The following is a 17142-nucleotide window of genomic DNA, read 5'->3' on the forward strand; positions in this document are numbered from 1 at the left end:
CATATAAGCATAGTGATGTGCTGTATACCCATCATATCTCAGCCTGTCAACTGGATACTTAATACGAGTGGACCTCCGTACAACTGGATCAGTTGCAGGAGTCTTTAAATCATGCCTGCTTTTCCTTGCACCAGGTGTAACAACAGAAGGAATCCCAAGTTCCTCATCAAGGCTCATTTCAGAGCCGCTTGACTCTCCATCAACATGAGAGCTACCAGCAGACACATCAAATACTGGAGCATGGTCCACTTTTTCTTTTCCCTTATGTGATACCTGCACAACACTATCAGGACTGCCATGTGACGATTCACTAGATCTCAATCTCCCTGTCCATGCATTAGATCCGCTAGTAGAGGACTCTCTGGGTCCACTCAAGGCTTGAGATTGCTGCTCTGCATTTATTGCAGCATTCCCATTTCCTGCATCTGCATCTCCTACCATAACAGTTGGTGCATACCAGCTGCTCATTTCATCAAAAACAACATCTCTGCTCACTTGCATTTTGCGGGTGGAAGGGTTATAACAGCGATACCCTTTCTGGTGCTGAGCATATCCAATAAAGATGCATTTTTCTGCCTTTGGATCCAGCTTTGTTCTCTTCTCATCAGGAACATGAACATAAGCTATGCAACCAAATACCTTCAAGTGAGAAATATCTGGTTTTTGGCCTGTATACATTTCTTCAGGCGTCATGCCATGGACAACTGCAGTGGGGGTTCTGTTCATAATATAAACAGCAGTTGCTACTGCTTCAGCCCAAAAATAATCAGGCATGTTTTTCTCATTTAGGATCGCCCGTCCTACTTCTGCAATATGCGTGTTCTTCCTTTCTGCAACCCCATTCTGCTGAGGGGTAGACCTGCATGAGTACTTCCTTTGAATTCCCTGTTCTTTCAGATATTCACAAAATTCTTCTGAAAAGTACTCTCCCCCTCCATCAGATCTTAGCACTTTAATATGCACACCTTTCTCTTTTTCAACCATGGCCTTAAAAGCCTTGAAGTGGCTGAACACTTCACTTTTGTGCTTCATAAAATAAATCCACACCTTCCTAGTGTAGTCATCAATAAACGTCACATAATAATGGCATCCACCAATAGAAGCAGCTTTGGTTGTCCAAACATCTAAATGGATCACTTCCAAAGGTCTTTTGCTCACCTTAGCATTTTTGGGAAATGCATGTCTGGCCTGCTTACCCATTTGGCATGCTTCACATACCTTTTGCATTCCCTCAACTCTGAATTTAGGCAAACCTGCAACAATGTTTTTCGTTTGCATAGATTTCAACGTTTGCAGCAAAAACAGGGCCTTTTTCTGAGTGCCTGCGAAGAACTTCCGCCTTCAAAACGGGCCCCAAAACGGCCTCAAATCAGAAAAATAAAGTCACCAAGGGCTTCGCCCCCCCCCGCAGCATATACTGCGCTCTCGCCGCACCGCGAAGGGCCTCTCAATCTGAAGCAGTGCACTCCTGCACTTCTGGCTGTGCTACCTGCAAAGATTTGCTCCCAAACTCGAAGTAGGAAAGCAACACTGGTCCTCTTACCAGGACACCACAAACTTGGCTTTCTTTCTTGAGCTCCTTACCACGAACAAGGCTCTGATACCATGTAAAGAAAGAGGGAGAGAGATAGGAGACTCAAGTTCAGCTTTCTTCACAACACACAAAAGAGAGAGGACACAAGGTTGGAGGGTGAAGCCTTTCTTCACTTTTGCACACAACAACAATACAATAGAAGAGGGAAATACCCTATATATCAAAACCTAGAATACGTGGTTCATATGTGAACCCAAACCAAAAACATACGTGGTAGTCTAACTACACCACGAGTACAACTAACATAGGCGGTGACATAAATGATAGTCATCCAGGAGATATGTCGGGGATAGTAGAGCTTGATATCTCAACAAACCCTACAACCCCCAATGAAGGTGAAAGCCTTCATTACCTCAATCATGATGATACGCGTTCCTTTTACACATGCATGCACTTTGTTTGCTTACCACACTTAAGCCTACGTCTCTCACCGGAACACGACTCAAGGTCCTAAGCTACACATCTACTACAACCGACAATCCCAATATATCTGTAGGTGACAAAAAGCCTTGGAACCATGCAAACATAGAATACCCAACTCTTCGTACAAAAGCAGTAGGAAAGAGCCAACAGCTTTCTCCCATTTTTCTTTTGCCATGGCTTGCTCAAAAGAAGTGGGTTTTGGTTCTCGTATCACTTTGACCATATAGGCATAGTGAATGGCTATAAATCCATCATATTTTAGCCTATCCATAGGATACCTAGCTCTGTGGACCTACGCAAAATAGGCTCACTACCAGGTGCTCTCAAAACATCCCTTGTCTTCCTTACTCTAGGTGTAACAAGAGAAGGAATACCCAATTCATCATCAAGGCTCTGTTCTAAGCCATGGGATTCACCATCCACATAAGAGTGACCTGCATTCACATCAACCATGGGCTGATCTACTTTCTCTTTTCCTTTTCATGATACTTGCATACCACTATCTGCATTGCTTTGAGGAGATCCTCCTGATCTCAATCTACCTGTCGATGGCAAAGTATGTGAACCACTGCTAGAGGACACTCAGATCCACTAATATTTTGTGATTGTTGCTGTGAATTCTATGGAGAATTAGCATTTTGTGCATCTACATCATCAATTACATTTACTAGTTTATACCAGCTACTCATCTCATCAAAAACAACATCTCTGCTCACTGTAAACTTATGAGCAGAAGGGTTATAGCATCTATACCCTTTTTACTGCAGAGAATAACCAATAAAGATGCACTTCTCAGCTTTTGGATCCAACTTGGATCTCAACTCGTTTGTCACATGAACATAGGCGATGCAACCAAAAACTTTCAAATGAGAAATATCTGGTTTCCTACCAGTATACCTCTCCTCTGGCATCATGCCATGTATTGCTGCAATGGGAGTCTTATTCATTATGTAGATTGTTGTAGCAACTATTTCAGCCGAATAATAATATGGCAGGTCTTTTTTGTTGAGCATGGCACGAGATACCTCTCCAATATGCCTGTTTTTCCTTATGTAATTTCTACGATAACTTTTCACCGACCTACAGAACAGTGGTCACAGAGCAAAAACAGGGCACTATTCTGAGCATATACTGCCCTCTCGCCACACTGCAAAGGGCGTGCTAATCTAAGATAGTGCACTCTTGCACTTCCCGGCTGTGCTACCTGCAGAGATTTGCTTCCAAACTCGAAAAAAAAGGAAAGAAACACTAATCCTCTTACTAGGACACCGTGAACTTGGTTTGCTTTCTTAAGCTCCTTACCACGAACCGAGCTCTGATACCATGTGAAGAGAGTGGGAGAGAAGGAAGGAGTCTCACTTGTAGCTTTCTCACATACACAATGGGGGAATATGCACAAAGGTGGAGGCTGAAAACAGTTTCCCTCTTCTTAGTTGTGAAAGCAAAAGAACTCTAAGTACAAAAGAATACATGAACCCTATATGTGGGTCTCAAACCAAACTCAACTAAGTAAGGTGGCATACTAACTGAGCCACTAACTAGAGTACATAAAGATAGCTATCATCTAGCTATTATTCATGGGCGGTGTACCAACCGCATCTACAGCTAACAAGTCGGTGACATAAATGCACAATGGTCACCCTGGCATATCACGAGTGGAGCTCAATATCTCAACAACTTATACTCTACGCAGATACGCTTATCCCATCAACCACACAACCACATACACACACATGCACATCGTCCTTTATACATTTACCCCCCTTGTTCCAAGATCTCCCAAAAGTTTGTGGTTCACATATGAGCATTGGTAATAAAATATACCCCCCCTTTTTTTCTAGGAATGTTGTTGGTGATGGATATTCATATGTTAAGAAATGGTCAATCTTAATTTCCCCTTGTTCTACGATTCTGTGTACCTATAAGCGTCTAAGTGACCTTTTTTATTTAATCTTATTAATAGTATGGTAGTGAAGCTACGTATTGATAAGTGGAAGAATTATATGACACTTCACATACTTCCTATTTAGTTATATCTATACTAAAGAGCCCCCTCAATAATACCCTTGAGTAAGGCCCTCTTCATTTAGAATTCTATCATCCCTCTCATTTAATTCCTTATAAGTATATTAAGTCCAATCCCCCGTTATTTTTTAGTTTTTGTCCCTCATATTAACTTCTTCATATACTGGACCTGGAAAAAAAACCCTCTAATTTCTCTGGTATAATAGATAGCCCCCCTAAACTCAATCAAAAAAATCCCTAACCCTCCCGAAATGCACTAAAACTACAAGGACCATCGAGCAAAGTCAACTCTAAACTCCCACTCATGCCACTACCCATGCTCTTGCATGAAGGTTTTCTTGGTAATGTTATTCTCTCCCCTACTATATACCTTACATTTCCATGCTCCATGGGAGATGACGCCGCCTTTCCTTATGATTACCCTACTTCTATGGACACTTCAAATGCTCAGGTCAATGCACCCTCCCTTGCATGTGTTCATTTCCTGGTAGTCTTACTTGTTGTCAACTACTTATGTTCTGGCTACCGTCCATGTTGACTAGTCAAATCTCTTCTCCTTAAGTTGCTTTGCTACTCCTCACTTGTCACCTTTCCTATGACCTACTATGTTTGGATGTTGCTTGGTTTCTTATCTCTACCTCTTGATCCTCCTCCAATTGCTACTTTAGTGATACGCATCTTCTTTTGATTCATTACTGCCACCGTGATCTTGGGTACAGCTCCTAGGGAGATGAATCTATGGAAAACCTTCTTGGTGTGGAAAAAGAAATCACATTAATGGATGATAGGCAACAAACTTTACGAACTTGTACCACTTCATAGAGTTTCTTTTACTGAACTCTCTGCTCCATGATCTTGCACATCACCACTCATTTATCTCAACTCCTAAGGCACTTGATAATGCTACAGTCCATGACTTTTTGGTAGAACTTGCAACTTCATTCTTCATATCTTGGTCTATGACAAAAACTTACATGCGAGAGTTCATGATCTGGTTGTTGGACTTTCTCTTGAGGCTCTTGGTAGCCATTGAGGTATTTTCCTCTTATCAATTACACAGTATGTGCACATGTTGTACCTTGGGGCCTTCTCTTCTCCTCTATAATGAAGTGGTTTAGAACATTTTTCATTCTCTAGGACGGACCTTGTGAAGGTGTGGAATACCTCCATGATTTCCCTCACTTTAGGGTGTGGACCACACCCTTTGGGATTTTTTCTCATGAGTGTTTTATTGTTGGGAATGGACTACCCCCCAATATCATTGTGTTTCTCTAGCGTACTTCTACTCATGGGTGTGGTTTATCCCCCTTAATAATTTTATTCATTTCACTCAGGTGTATGCTTTCGTTCCTAAATATGCCAGGGAGCACATGCATAACCTTTCTTCCCAAATTAATCTATATTGTTTTAATGTATGGTTTATTTGGATGGTGGCAAGTAAGTGGACCCTAACCTTAGAGCCTGGACTACCTATCGGATTCAATAGATCTTGTACGATTTTATACATATCGAATATACACCCATATGATGAAAATTTTCTTATCCAACCCCCTTATTTGATCTTCATGTGCCATGTCTTTGAAAGTTTTATGTCTTAAATACAAACAAACACACACACACACACACACACACACACATGCATGCATGCATGCACTCACTCCATCGCTCTCTTATTTTCTTAGCCTAGTTACCACTCATTCACAAATACAAACACACACATGTACACATGCACACATAGACATGCACACACGTGCATGTGTGCATGCACACACACACACATGCACACATACAATTACACACACACACACACATAGAGAGAGAGGGAGAGAGAGAGTAGGCACTAAACATGTGCAAGTGAGATACGTAATTGTCAACTATTTTCTTAGTGTTTTATGCAACTACTTTGGAGTTTAGGGGGATAACAAAAAGGGTCACATTTGAACATTGAATCTAGAGAGATAATTACAAGAACATCTTAGAATTAACACTTACCAACATCTGCAGTATGGTTGGTGTTCTTCATTGTATCATTACTAAAATCGCTGATGTTGAATTGACTTGTCCATAAATTTATCATGTCCACATAAGTTGCCTACATGAGCAAGGAGTACCAATAATAAATTTTCCATTACCTAGTCCCCCCCCATTCTCTCTCCTCCTCCTGCCTCTCTCTCTCTCTCCTCCCACCCCCCCACACACACCTGTTTAATCACATACATGCATACATACATACATATATGCACGTGGCATGATATCACGTGTGCACAAGTATGCACGTGCACATGGGTGTGCATGCAAACAAACACACACACACACATGCATGCACATGCACACACACATGCACTCATGAATGCACGTGCACACACACACACACACATGCCTGCATGCATGCACTCTCTCCGACACTCTCTTAATTTCTTAGCCTAGTTAGCACACATGATCGGTTACAATAATAATTCTCAATACATACTTAATCCCACCATGGCCATGTCTTTGTTATGAGTTGACCATTATCTTTGATGACCTACATTAAATCACATAGTTGTCCTTGATATGATTCAACAAACATTTTAGGACTATTAATGGAATAATAATATTAATAATGGACCCCTCTATGACAAATTTCATGGTACAAATGAAGCAAAAATTTCCTTGATAATTCAATCCTCTTAGTCCTAATTTCGGTCTTTCGCTGTTGGTAACTAGGGTAGTGCACAAGGAGAGATAAGTCCAAATAGCCTTCAATAGTGAGGATATCCCTCCCTTGGATTTCCCCTTCTTTAGGTTCAAATTGGTCATCCATGTTAACTCTAGTTGGTGTTTGACTATTTGTCCAAAATGGTAATTTAGTAGATTGTCAGTTTGGTGTGAAAAGCCCCTCCCATATCTTAGCATATTCTTAGCCATTGGATTCCCATCCTAATAGATATTGACCACCTAATAGCAAGTTTTCCATGTTGGGTCGACATATTTTCTTGAGGTTGGGGTCCATGGAGGTGAATCCCCTAAAGGCCTAGGAAAAAATGGAATTTTCCCATCTCCAACAAGAGGGCATAGACTCCCAATATTTGGTACCAAGAAAACGGGGGTGATATGGTAGGAATGGTTTGAAGCAGAACATTATCCAAGACAAATATACCATTGTGGAAATATGATCTAAACGTAAAGTTCTAATGTCATCTCAGATTTAAACTTAAGTAGCCAATGATGGTTTCATAGAGAGGATTCCAACCCCCCCTTTCTAACCCACCCATATTTAAGATAGCTTATACTCAAGTTAGATTTCACAACCAAGAAACCTCACCCTTGGTTAATCCCTAACCCCTCCCTTTGGCCTTTATTGTTGGGTAAGGGGCTAAAGTCTGACTTTCCTGGGTGGAAAGTTCTCAAAATTTTTCTTGCAACCTCCTTCTGCTTGCCATATTCTAGGTAAATACCTTCTTCATGCCCTTTCGCTATAGTTCTAATGCTCATAGTTGATTTCCATCCTACTCAATTATTCAACCCTTCCTAAATAGCCCTCATTCAAGGAATTCATGAATCAAGTTACCCGTAACTCCTTGCCCTTCTTCTTTTTCCTCATCTTTCCCTTCTGAATTCTCCCCACTTCTTCCTCTACTTTCTTCCACTTCTCTTCTCTTGGCTAACTCCTGCATGCTCCTCCTTTTCTCTCATGTACATAACTACTCTCTCAATTCCCTATCTTTCCCCTATTCCCATGAAATACTCTCCCTAAGCTTGGATGCACTTCCTTTAAAAGAATTTGTGGGATTTTTGTGCATTGTTGTACCTGGATCATCAGGGGGACCCCTCTTCATCTTCCCCATATTTGCTCTGAACACTATATTGGAGAATTTGGGAATCTCCCAAGTCCCACTTTCAAGTAAGGGGTTAAGATTTGACCATGTGGCCAAAACTTGAATCCTTATTTGAAAGTGGGACTTGGGAGAATTCCCTAATATGGTGTTTTGGATGGATTCCACTTTCAAGTAATGGGTTTGGATTTGACCATGTGGCCAAATCTTAATCATATTGGAAAGTCCCAAACTATTTGAAAATTCCCTAATATAGTGTTTCTGCCATAATCAATCTTCTACCTCGAGAATTCATTGTGCCCTCCATCAGTTTCGCCAAAGTATAGAATACGGTCACCATGTCCTGAAGCTGTGCCCACTCCACAAATGGTACTTACTGAGATGAGGCAATGAGGATCCTGGTCCAAGCATTAGGAAGGGGGGCCACGCCTCTAATATTGATGGAGAGAGACCAAAATACCTCTAGAAGTAAACCCGTTGCAATATCCAAGTGAATCACCAAGTTCTTAGGGAAGGAGACCCAATCTCCAGTGTCGAGCATTTTGAACAAATCTGTGAGACATTCGATGGTATTGAGGATCTAGACAATGTCAATGTTTTTGGCTTAAGCCTTGATGGAAAATCTAGACAATGGTTTCAAGCATTGAGTCTGAAGAAGAAAATTGATTGGGACATGTTGCTAAGGTCCTTCACAATGGGGTTTGCCCCTCGTGTACCCAAGTGGACCCAAGTGGAGTCCACTCACTCAGCCTTATGAGGTCAAGCAAAAAGAGAACGAGTCTCTTTGAGATTATATTGCTAAAATCAAACACTTGAACTCCCATTGTGAACCTCATGAGAGAATGTGATGCAGAACTATTGCCATGCTTCCTCATAGGTTTGTGGGATTGTAATATTTGTGGCCATATTTTTATCATGAATCCCACCTTGTTTGATTTGTTTGCAAGGCTCATATTTGTTTAGATGACAACATGAAAGAAAAATCCCAAGGAGGGAACACCACATCTACCTCCCCAGAAGTATCCTAGACCTTCAAGCCCACTAATTCAAGTGAATTCAATGAGAAAACACCTCCCACCAAGGGTGTGAATATGGAGGAATTGGCTTCTAATTTATTAAATCATGTAAGCTAGCAATTGGAAGGAGGGATGGCCAAGGAATCCCCTAGTAGTTTCCACCTACTCGCAAGTCATGATAATATGTGGTGTGGGATGTGTATCGGGAACCATTCCACCAATGATTTCCCTCGCTTCCTTCAAGCCAAGTACGGGAAGCCAAGTACAACACTCTATTGTGCCCATTGTGCACGATGGGGCAATCATGATGTCATGATGTTGATATCCTAAGCTTATTTCCCAATTGATGTACTGGTAGAGTCCACCTCTTACCTCACTTGTAGCACCAAATCCATCTCAATTACCTATCCAAGGAGCCACCTTTTCCAACCAAGGGCAATTTAGGGATAAAAAATCCCCTATTACTTGCACCCATATTGGGACCTTAGCCCCCACCACTATACCAAGTCATTAGGAAGAACCATTGTGTGCTGGGTGTGAAGTTAACTACCTTTTTAATGATTGCTCAAGGTAGAGACCAGAAGTGCCAGCTACTACACCTAAGAATGCAAGTCATAATCTTCTCAACATTGAAAGAGGAAAAGTGTCCTCAATACTCTTAACTGTAATTACAAGGGCTCAGGGTAAGGCCTTCAACAAGGAACTTTGAAAGCAATCCAAAAGAGATAAGGCTAGCACATCACAACTTAGAGATGAAACTGCATCTACATGTGGAAATGCTAAACGAGCTACTAAGATTGGGAAGGGCCATGATAGGTTCACCATCAAGGATGGGTCTAATGAGACACTGACACCATGGCCACATCATCTTCTTCTAGCAGTACTTCTTCAAATGAAGGCTTGATCAATCCGAGATCAATCCTCATCTCAAAGCAGTCAAGGAATCTCTAAGGACCTCCATCCAAGGTAGTGCCATAGTGCCCAAAATGCAGGATGAATATCTAAACCTCTTGCTAGAGAAATAATTCCTTATCGAGGTGCAAAACTTGGTAGAAGAGTGCTAAGAAAAGTTTGAGGAAAGACTCAAGGAAATTAAGGGAGCTAACATGATCTATTCAAGGAACAAGGAAACCAATAGAGCCTCTAGATCCTTGCAAGTGCCCGAAAGAGTGGAAGATGAAGTTACCTCATGCTCTTCAATGAACGGGTCCACACTAATACAAGGGATGTTTGAAGAAGACCCCGCCTTGCAACAATTAAAGGAGTATGACAATGTCATGACATTATATTGCTTAAAAGATTCAAAATTTATAGGCAATGAGCCTATCACTGGCCCTCTAGAGATCACAGGATTAGCCTTATTCCTATCCACTGAGATCAAGATGCCCATCATGGCACTGCTATGATGTAATCCCACTCTAAGGAGAGACCTCTTCGATTGGATGAATGGACAAATCATAGCTCTTGAGTCCACTAATCTCGTGAGATAATCGATCCTGCAAATGACCCCCAACACTTTAGCAAAGTGCCAGTTAACAAGTTGGGCCAGCACTTTGAGGGTGATGACACCAACACCTTACTTCCCATCTCCTACCAAGGTAAGATTGTGATTCCAATCTTGGTTGGAGGAGCTAGTGTAAGTAGTCACTAATCAGTGTTGGGCCAAGTGGGGAAAACCTAAAATGGATAGCACAAATATAATAATCATATTGGTTGATGGAGAATAGCCCAACCTATAGGAATTGTAAGGGACATCAAGATTAAGACCATCTGTCAAATCTACCAAGTGTAGTTTGTTGTAATGGACTTTTCCAACCAACCAGACAGCTATAACCTCATATTGGGTAGACCTTTCATGCGACCTATAGGATTGGTCACATGATTGGAGCATAAATATGAGCAAGTCATGAGAGCTCCACACTTGGAAGGCTTACCCTATGCCAAGGAATCTATTTGCAGTAGCAACTGAATCGGACACACCAATAGGTCAACATCAATAAATGCGTTTAAAGCTTATAAAGAAGAGGGAAAAGAAAAGAGTCTTGAATAATCTTGGTGTGATTTGATACTTGAGTTAGAAGAATCACTAAATTGTATGCATATACTGGGTGCAATAGATCTGCCAAGTGCTAAAGGAACTCACCTTGACAAGGATAAACCTACTGCCATATTCACTGCATCATCTTTAAGGAAAATGGAAGTTACACAAGAACCTATCTCCAAAAAAGATATAGTAACATAAGAACCTACCATGAAAGAATGGAAGCTACTTTGGAAGCTACACAAGAACCTCCTTAGTAAGAGATTCAACATCAATCTTTTTCATAGGTATAATGTCACACCAACCATCCTAGACACAATGAGAGTCACACAAGAACCTTCCAATGAGAATGATGAAATTATTCATTGGCAACTTTCTCAGGAGCAACTTGGGCTCAACAAAAACAAACGATCTTTGAGACAATAGGGGCCTACTCACATTTTCTCTAGAGGACATATCTCACTTTATTATAATGAAACAATGAAGTTGAACATGCTAGAGAATGTAATTGACAAAGGCACCATAAATATAAGGTTAGGAAGGACCTAGTGCAAACTCAAGGATTTTATGATGGCAATGTGGATCACTAAGTGTCATCAACATGGCAACCCACCTTCTCGTGCTTGTTTCATGGTCATCTTCACCCCTCTAGAGCCACAAAAATAAGAGGAGTGACGTGAAAGGTTTGATTTTACAACACCAACAATGAATCATTCATTGGTTGTAGCTACGCAAAAACCTACTTCTAAAAAGGGAGCAATAGTACAAGAACCTTAGACTACAAGGTCCATAAAGGGCAATGCAATGCTAGATTAAGGCCTTCATAAAATTTCCCATGAAGAAATATGAACCCGCTCCTTCAGTATGGCATTCAGTAAACTCCATAGCAAGTCAAACCATGAGAACGTACTCCTAAAAATGGATTAGATCCACAAGCACATGCTACAATAAAAGATACCAAAAACCTTAACAAAATGTTTCTACAATGGAAAGAAGATATTCAGCAACAAAGGGTGCACAACCCTTCATCAAGCTCTAGGGCCAAGCAAAGACACATCAACCCCTAGTATCCCAAGGCACTCCACCACATAAGGGGCAATAAGTTGTGCTACACCAATAGATCTACAAGATGAGTCTAATTGCAGGGTGAGTTGGGTGTAATCAAAATGGGTCTTGATGAGATTCTTGTGATCCTCAACTATCTATTGTCACTTTCATGTAGTAACCCTCATTAGCTAATTCCAATTCTCCCTCCTCTTTTTATTTCTTCTTATTATTCTTTTTTGATGCTTAATATTAGTACCTATTTAACCATTTGAGCCTCCCAAGGTGATATCAGCTTTAATTTAAAAAGCTTTCCCAGAACCCATGCTCTATACCCCTTCAACCATATTCCTCATTTTGGGAGATTGTATGTTGTATTATCAGACTCCTCTCAATTTGATGACTCAAACAAATAAAGCTCCAACTTGCAAAGAACAAAGCTCTTTGCAAAGGAGCAAGACAAAATGTCATGCAAAACTTTGAACTTACACAAACATGGCATGTCAAAGACATAGCCTTGATGAGAATTAAATAAATTTCCCAATACATTAAAAAATAGGATTTGAGGAGGAGCCTAGGAATATACTATAATGACTCTATGAATAATAACATCGAAAGGATCTTACATCAATCCCTTATAACACCTTCTCCTTATGAACTTACAAGTTACACCTTATATTTTTCTCTTTCTTTCTTTGAAAGGTCACAAGTACTCAGCTATACTCCATCCACACAACGTCTTGCCATTGCAATCACTCATGCCATTACATGCCAATTATACTAAATATTCACTGTTACCCAAGTCAACATCATTAGATTCTCTAAAACTAGATGATTTATATTAGAGCATGCCAATATATAAGCAGGGAGGGGGGTCCCTATGTTAGAGAATTTTGATGCTGACCTCTTTGGCACCTACCCCTTCCATAGATAGTTGCAAATTAACTAAAAATATGGATTGGTCGTACCTTCCATTCTTGAACAAATTGGGATGTATTTAAGGGAGTGAACTAGAGGTAGATAAGATCATTGTTATTTCTAATGCAATGTACTAAGTGCATAGTGCTCAATGAAAGAGCTAGTTGTAATTCTATTCCAAGATCTTAATATGATGAAATATTCTATCATCCACCTCTTGAGTACTTTAATTTCATCGTCTTGTCTCTTTCCATCCATTTCAAGCAACATGGTTACTTTCTTGTCTAATTTCATTCACCTCTTGAGTACTTTCATTTCATGTTCTTGTCTCTTTCCATCCATTTCAAGAAACAATGAAGAGAGTGGGAGAGAGGTAAGGAGTCTCACTTGTAGCTTTCTCACATACACAATGGGGGAATACGCACAAAAGTGGAGGCTGAAAACAATTTTTCTCTTCTTAGTTGTGAAAGCCAAAAGAACTCTCTCCTAGTATAAAAGGAATAGATTAACCCTATATGTGGGTCTCAAACCAAGCTCAGCTAACCTATGTGGCATACTAACTGAGCCACTAACTAGAGTACATAAAGATAGCTGTCATCCAACTATTATTCATGGGCGGTGTACCAACTGCATCTACAGCTAACAAGTCGGTGACATAAATGCACAATGGTTACCCTGGCATATCACGAGTGGAGCTCGATATCTCAACACTCCCCCTTGAGCTCAATCCCGATTCTTGCACACCAAGCAGGTCTTTGAACTTGCGCAGCTTCTCTGCACCCAATGCCTTCGTGAATATGTCAGCTACCTGATCCTCTGTGCTGACATAAACTAGATCAATAAAACCTACTAGAACCTTCTCCTGCACATAGTGATAATGCACCTCAATGTGCTTTGTTCTAGCATGATAGACTCGGTTATTTGCAAGTGTATACTGCTCATGTTGTCACAATAAATGACAACTGGCCCTGATGCATATCATAAAGTAGCTTATGCAGCCAAGCTGCCTCACATGCAGCCATTGCTGCACCCCTATACTCAACCTCTTTGCTCGACAAGGCAACTGTAGGCTATTTCTTGTTGCTCGAAGTGACTACAGCACTCCCAAAAGAGAACACATATCCACTTGTAGATCATCTATGTGGTGATATTCGGGACATGAAATACATCAGACATGTATTTCTTTTTCCCATCCTGCATAGATAGAGAAATTTTACCAATATGCACAATAGGATGTGCAGTATCATCACCAGTCTCCACAAATCCTGGTCTTTCCATTTTCCTTGCATCTTGCATCCATTCTGCATGACCTGTCATGTGGTTTGATGCACCACTTGAGTCAACATACCACACATCATTGCTTTCTTCTGCACTTGTCACAGAATTGGTCATGTGCTGCACCATAAACAAATGCTCATTTCTATCATCACCCTGTCTACTAGAGGATGCATAATTGCCTTGCTACAATTTTCCATTCATGATGTCATTCTACTTTTTGTAGCAGTCTTTAGCCATATGACCCATTTTACCACAATAGTAGCATTCAACATTGCTGTTTGCATTTTGGCCTCTCTACCATCCACCACGTCCTCTTTGGCTCCCCCTGCCTCTAAAGTTACCATGTCCTCCTCCATAGGACTGGTTTTCTTGAATTTGCTACATATTCTGATTTCTGCCATGGCCTCCAGATTGGCCTGCTCTACCTTTGCCTCTACCTCTTCCAGCATTTGAGTAGAAGACAGTTTCTTTTGAAGTTCCTCCTGAAGAAGATGCACCACCATTTCTCTGCTCTTTCAGAAATTAGAAGAGCAATCAACTCCCCAAAATCAGGAAAATTCTCACGGACGGCAATGGATGTCCGAACTGTACACAATCCTTTCCTAGACCATTCTAAGTCACAGAAACTAAATCATCATCTTCCATTGGTGACCCAATAGAAGCAAGTGCATCTGCAATCTTCATATTTTCTCTCTCCACATTATGAAACTCCTGCTTGAGTTGCATTTTCCTGGCTTGCGTATTTGTGCTATACAATTTTGTCAAAGTATCCCATGCCTCCTTTGAGGTGCTTGCATCCTGAATATGCACAAGCATAGAATCTGAAATATTGATAGACAGCTAGTACATAACTTTTCTAGCCCTCTCATGCTAGCCTTTAAATGCGTGCAACTCCTGTTGATTAGGAACATTAGGAATAACTGGTTCTTGTTCAGCTCCAATAATGAACTCCCAATAGCCTTTTCCCTTAAGGAAATTCATCATTCTAAACTTCCATGCTGGGAAGTTGTTCTTGTCAAGCTTTTTAGTGACTATCTATGAAAGAGCATCAGACGCCATTACAGAACAATGCAAAAATATTCTGTCATTGCAAAAAACACAACTTCTGCCTCATAAGGTCAAATCTACAAAACTAACGAAAGTGGTATTTGACCACATAGTCACTTCCTAGTGACGATTTTGCATCAACAGGCAATAAGAATGATTCTGTCACTCCCAATATCTCTGCGCACAGGCATAAGATGCAATTTCTATGGCAACTTTTCACTAACCTGCAAAACAGTGGTCGCACAACAAAAATAGGGCACTATTCTGAGTGCCTGCGAAAAATTTGCACCACCAAAATGGGCCTTGAAATGGCCTTGAATCAAAAAAATAATGTCACCGAAGGATATAATGCCCTCTCGAGACACTGCAAAGGACTGCAAAGATAACTGTCATCCAGCTATTATTCATGGGCAATGTACCAACCGCATCTACAGCTAACAAGTCGGTGACATAAATGCACAACGGTCATCGTGGCATATCACGAGTGGAGCTTGATATCTCAATAGAAACATGGCTACTTTCTTTTAATTCAATGATTCATCCACTCTTTGAAATGCATGTAACCCCTCGTTCCAATCAACTCATGCTTCGCTTGGACATTTTGAAAAACAATCTACCTTACAACACCTAGAGATAATTTAAATGCATTGACATGCCTAGATGAACAAACAAACTCACCTCTCGATCGATATTGGATGTTAACAAAGATGTTAATCCGATAAGAGAAATATTGTTGAATAATTTTTTGATGGAGAAATACAAGCGATTAATCACTCCACTAGTGGAAGTTAAATCCAAGCTTACCATCATGGAGTTATCAAAACACCAGCAGTGAATGCAATCTGGTATTGACAACTAGTGGGGTTTACTATTGTACTTGCCCAATACTCAACTTGACATTGCCTTCTCAATCAAGATGCTCTATCATCTTGAATATACACTAAGGGAGACACACTATAAATCCCACTTACAATCACATGCTAGAGTGGAAGATGGAATTTTGTGGGGACTATTGTTCAAATTGGGCTATAGGTGTGGATATTTAAATATCTAGTTTTGGATCCCCTAACAATGATAGAAGATTGATCTAGTAGCTTGCATGGGATTGTTTTAGGAGTTGTAGCTACATTGGAAATTGGAAGACATGAATGTCTTCCAATGGGGAGGCATGATAGAGATATGCTGCAACAATAAGAGATGTTTGGTGATCATGAAGGGATAGGACAAAATGCATCTAGTTTCTTTACCACTTCATCAAGGTTTTGATCAACAAAAGCTAGTTTAATAGCCATTAGAGAAAATAAACATTGATATCTTTGAAAAAGCTATTTCTTTTGAGCAACTGGAGTATTTCCTTTAATGATTTGGAATAAGACCTCAATGAGCCAGTGAGAGGTGTGCTAGATATCATCTCCCACATGTTATCCCCAATATGAGGGTCATGAGGCAAACAATGGAATCTAGGATTTTCAAGGAAGCATGCTAATGAATGTGAACCTAGAAAAGGATTCTGATGAATGTGAACCTAGACAAGGATTTTGATAAAGACTAGAGCCTCATGAAGAAAGTAGACAATCTTTGTGACCAAAGTGTATGGGTTAAATAGATATTTTATGAATTAGAAAGGCCTAGCATGACTTTTATACCTTTAAAAAGAAACATCACAAGGGTTTGTTGGTGCTTTTATAAACTTAAGGTTGGGAATTAAAGAATTCCAATGCTTGGAGCATCTGATTTTAAGCTACATAGGTCCATGCACATGGAGATGTGCAATAACAAGTCCTTGAGGTGAATAATTATTATATCCAATCACCAAATTCAAGAGGCAATTCATATCAATTATCCTATAGCTGGATCACTATAACCACATCATCATAAAGCTCTAGTCGAGGTCTTATAAACAAGATGATCATGTGATAGTGTCATTGCTATTATATTAGA

The 17142-nt window shown here is 40.3% G+C and overlaps 1 protein-coding gene across 1 annotated transcript in view; it reads right to left on the reverse strand.

Moving 5' to 3' along the window:
• Nucleotides 1-17142, reverse strand: part of LOC147888780 (putative serine protease EDA2) — a 196184-nt gene that overhangs the window by 43118 nt on the left and 135924 nt on the right. The window lies entirely within an intron of this gene.

This window comes from Dipteris shenzhenensis, chromosome 21 (assembly GCF_047967505.1).
Source record: "Dipteris shenzhenensis isolate YYH24624 ecotype China chromosome 21, Dip_SZ_1.0, whole genome shotgun sequence".
Lineage (NCBI taxonomy): Eukaryota > Viridiplantae > Streptophyta > Polypodiopsida > Gleicheniales > Dipteridaceae > Dipteris > Dipteris shenzhenensis.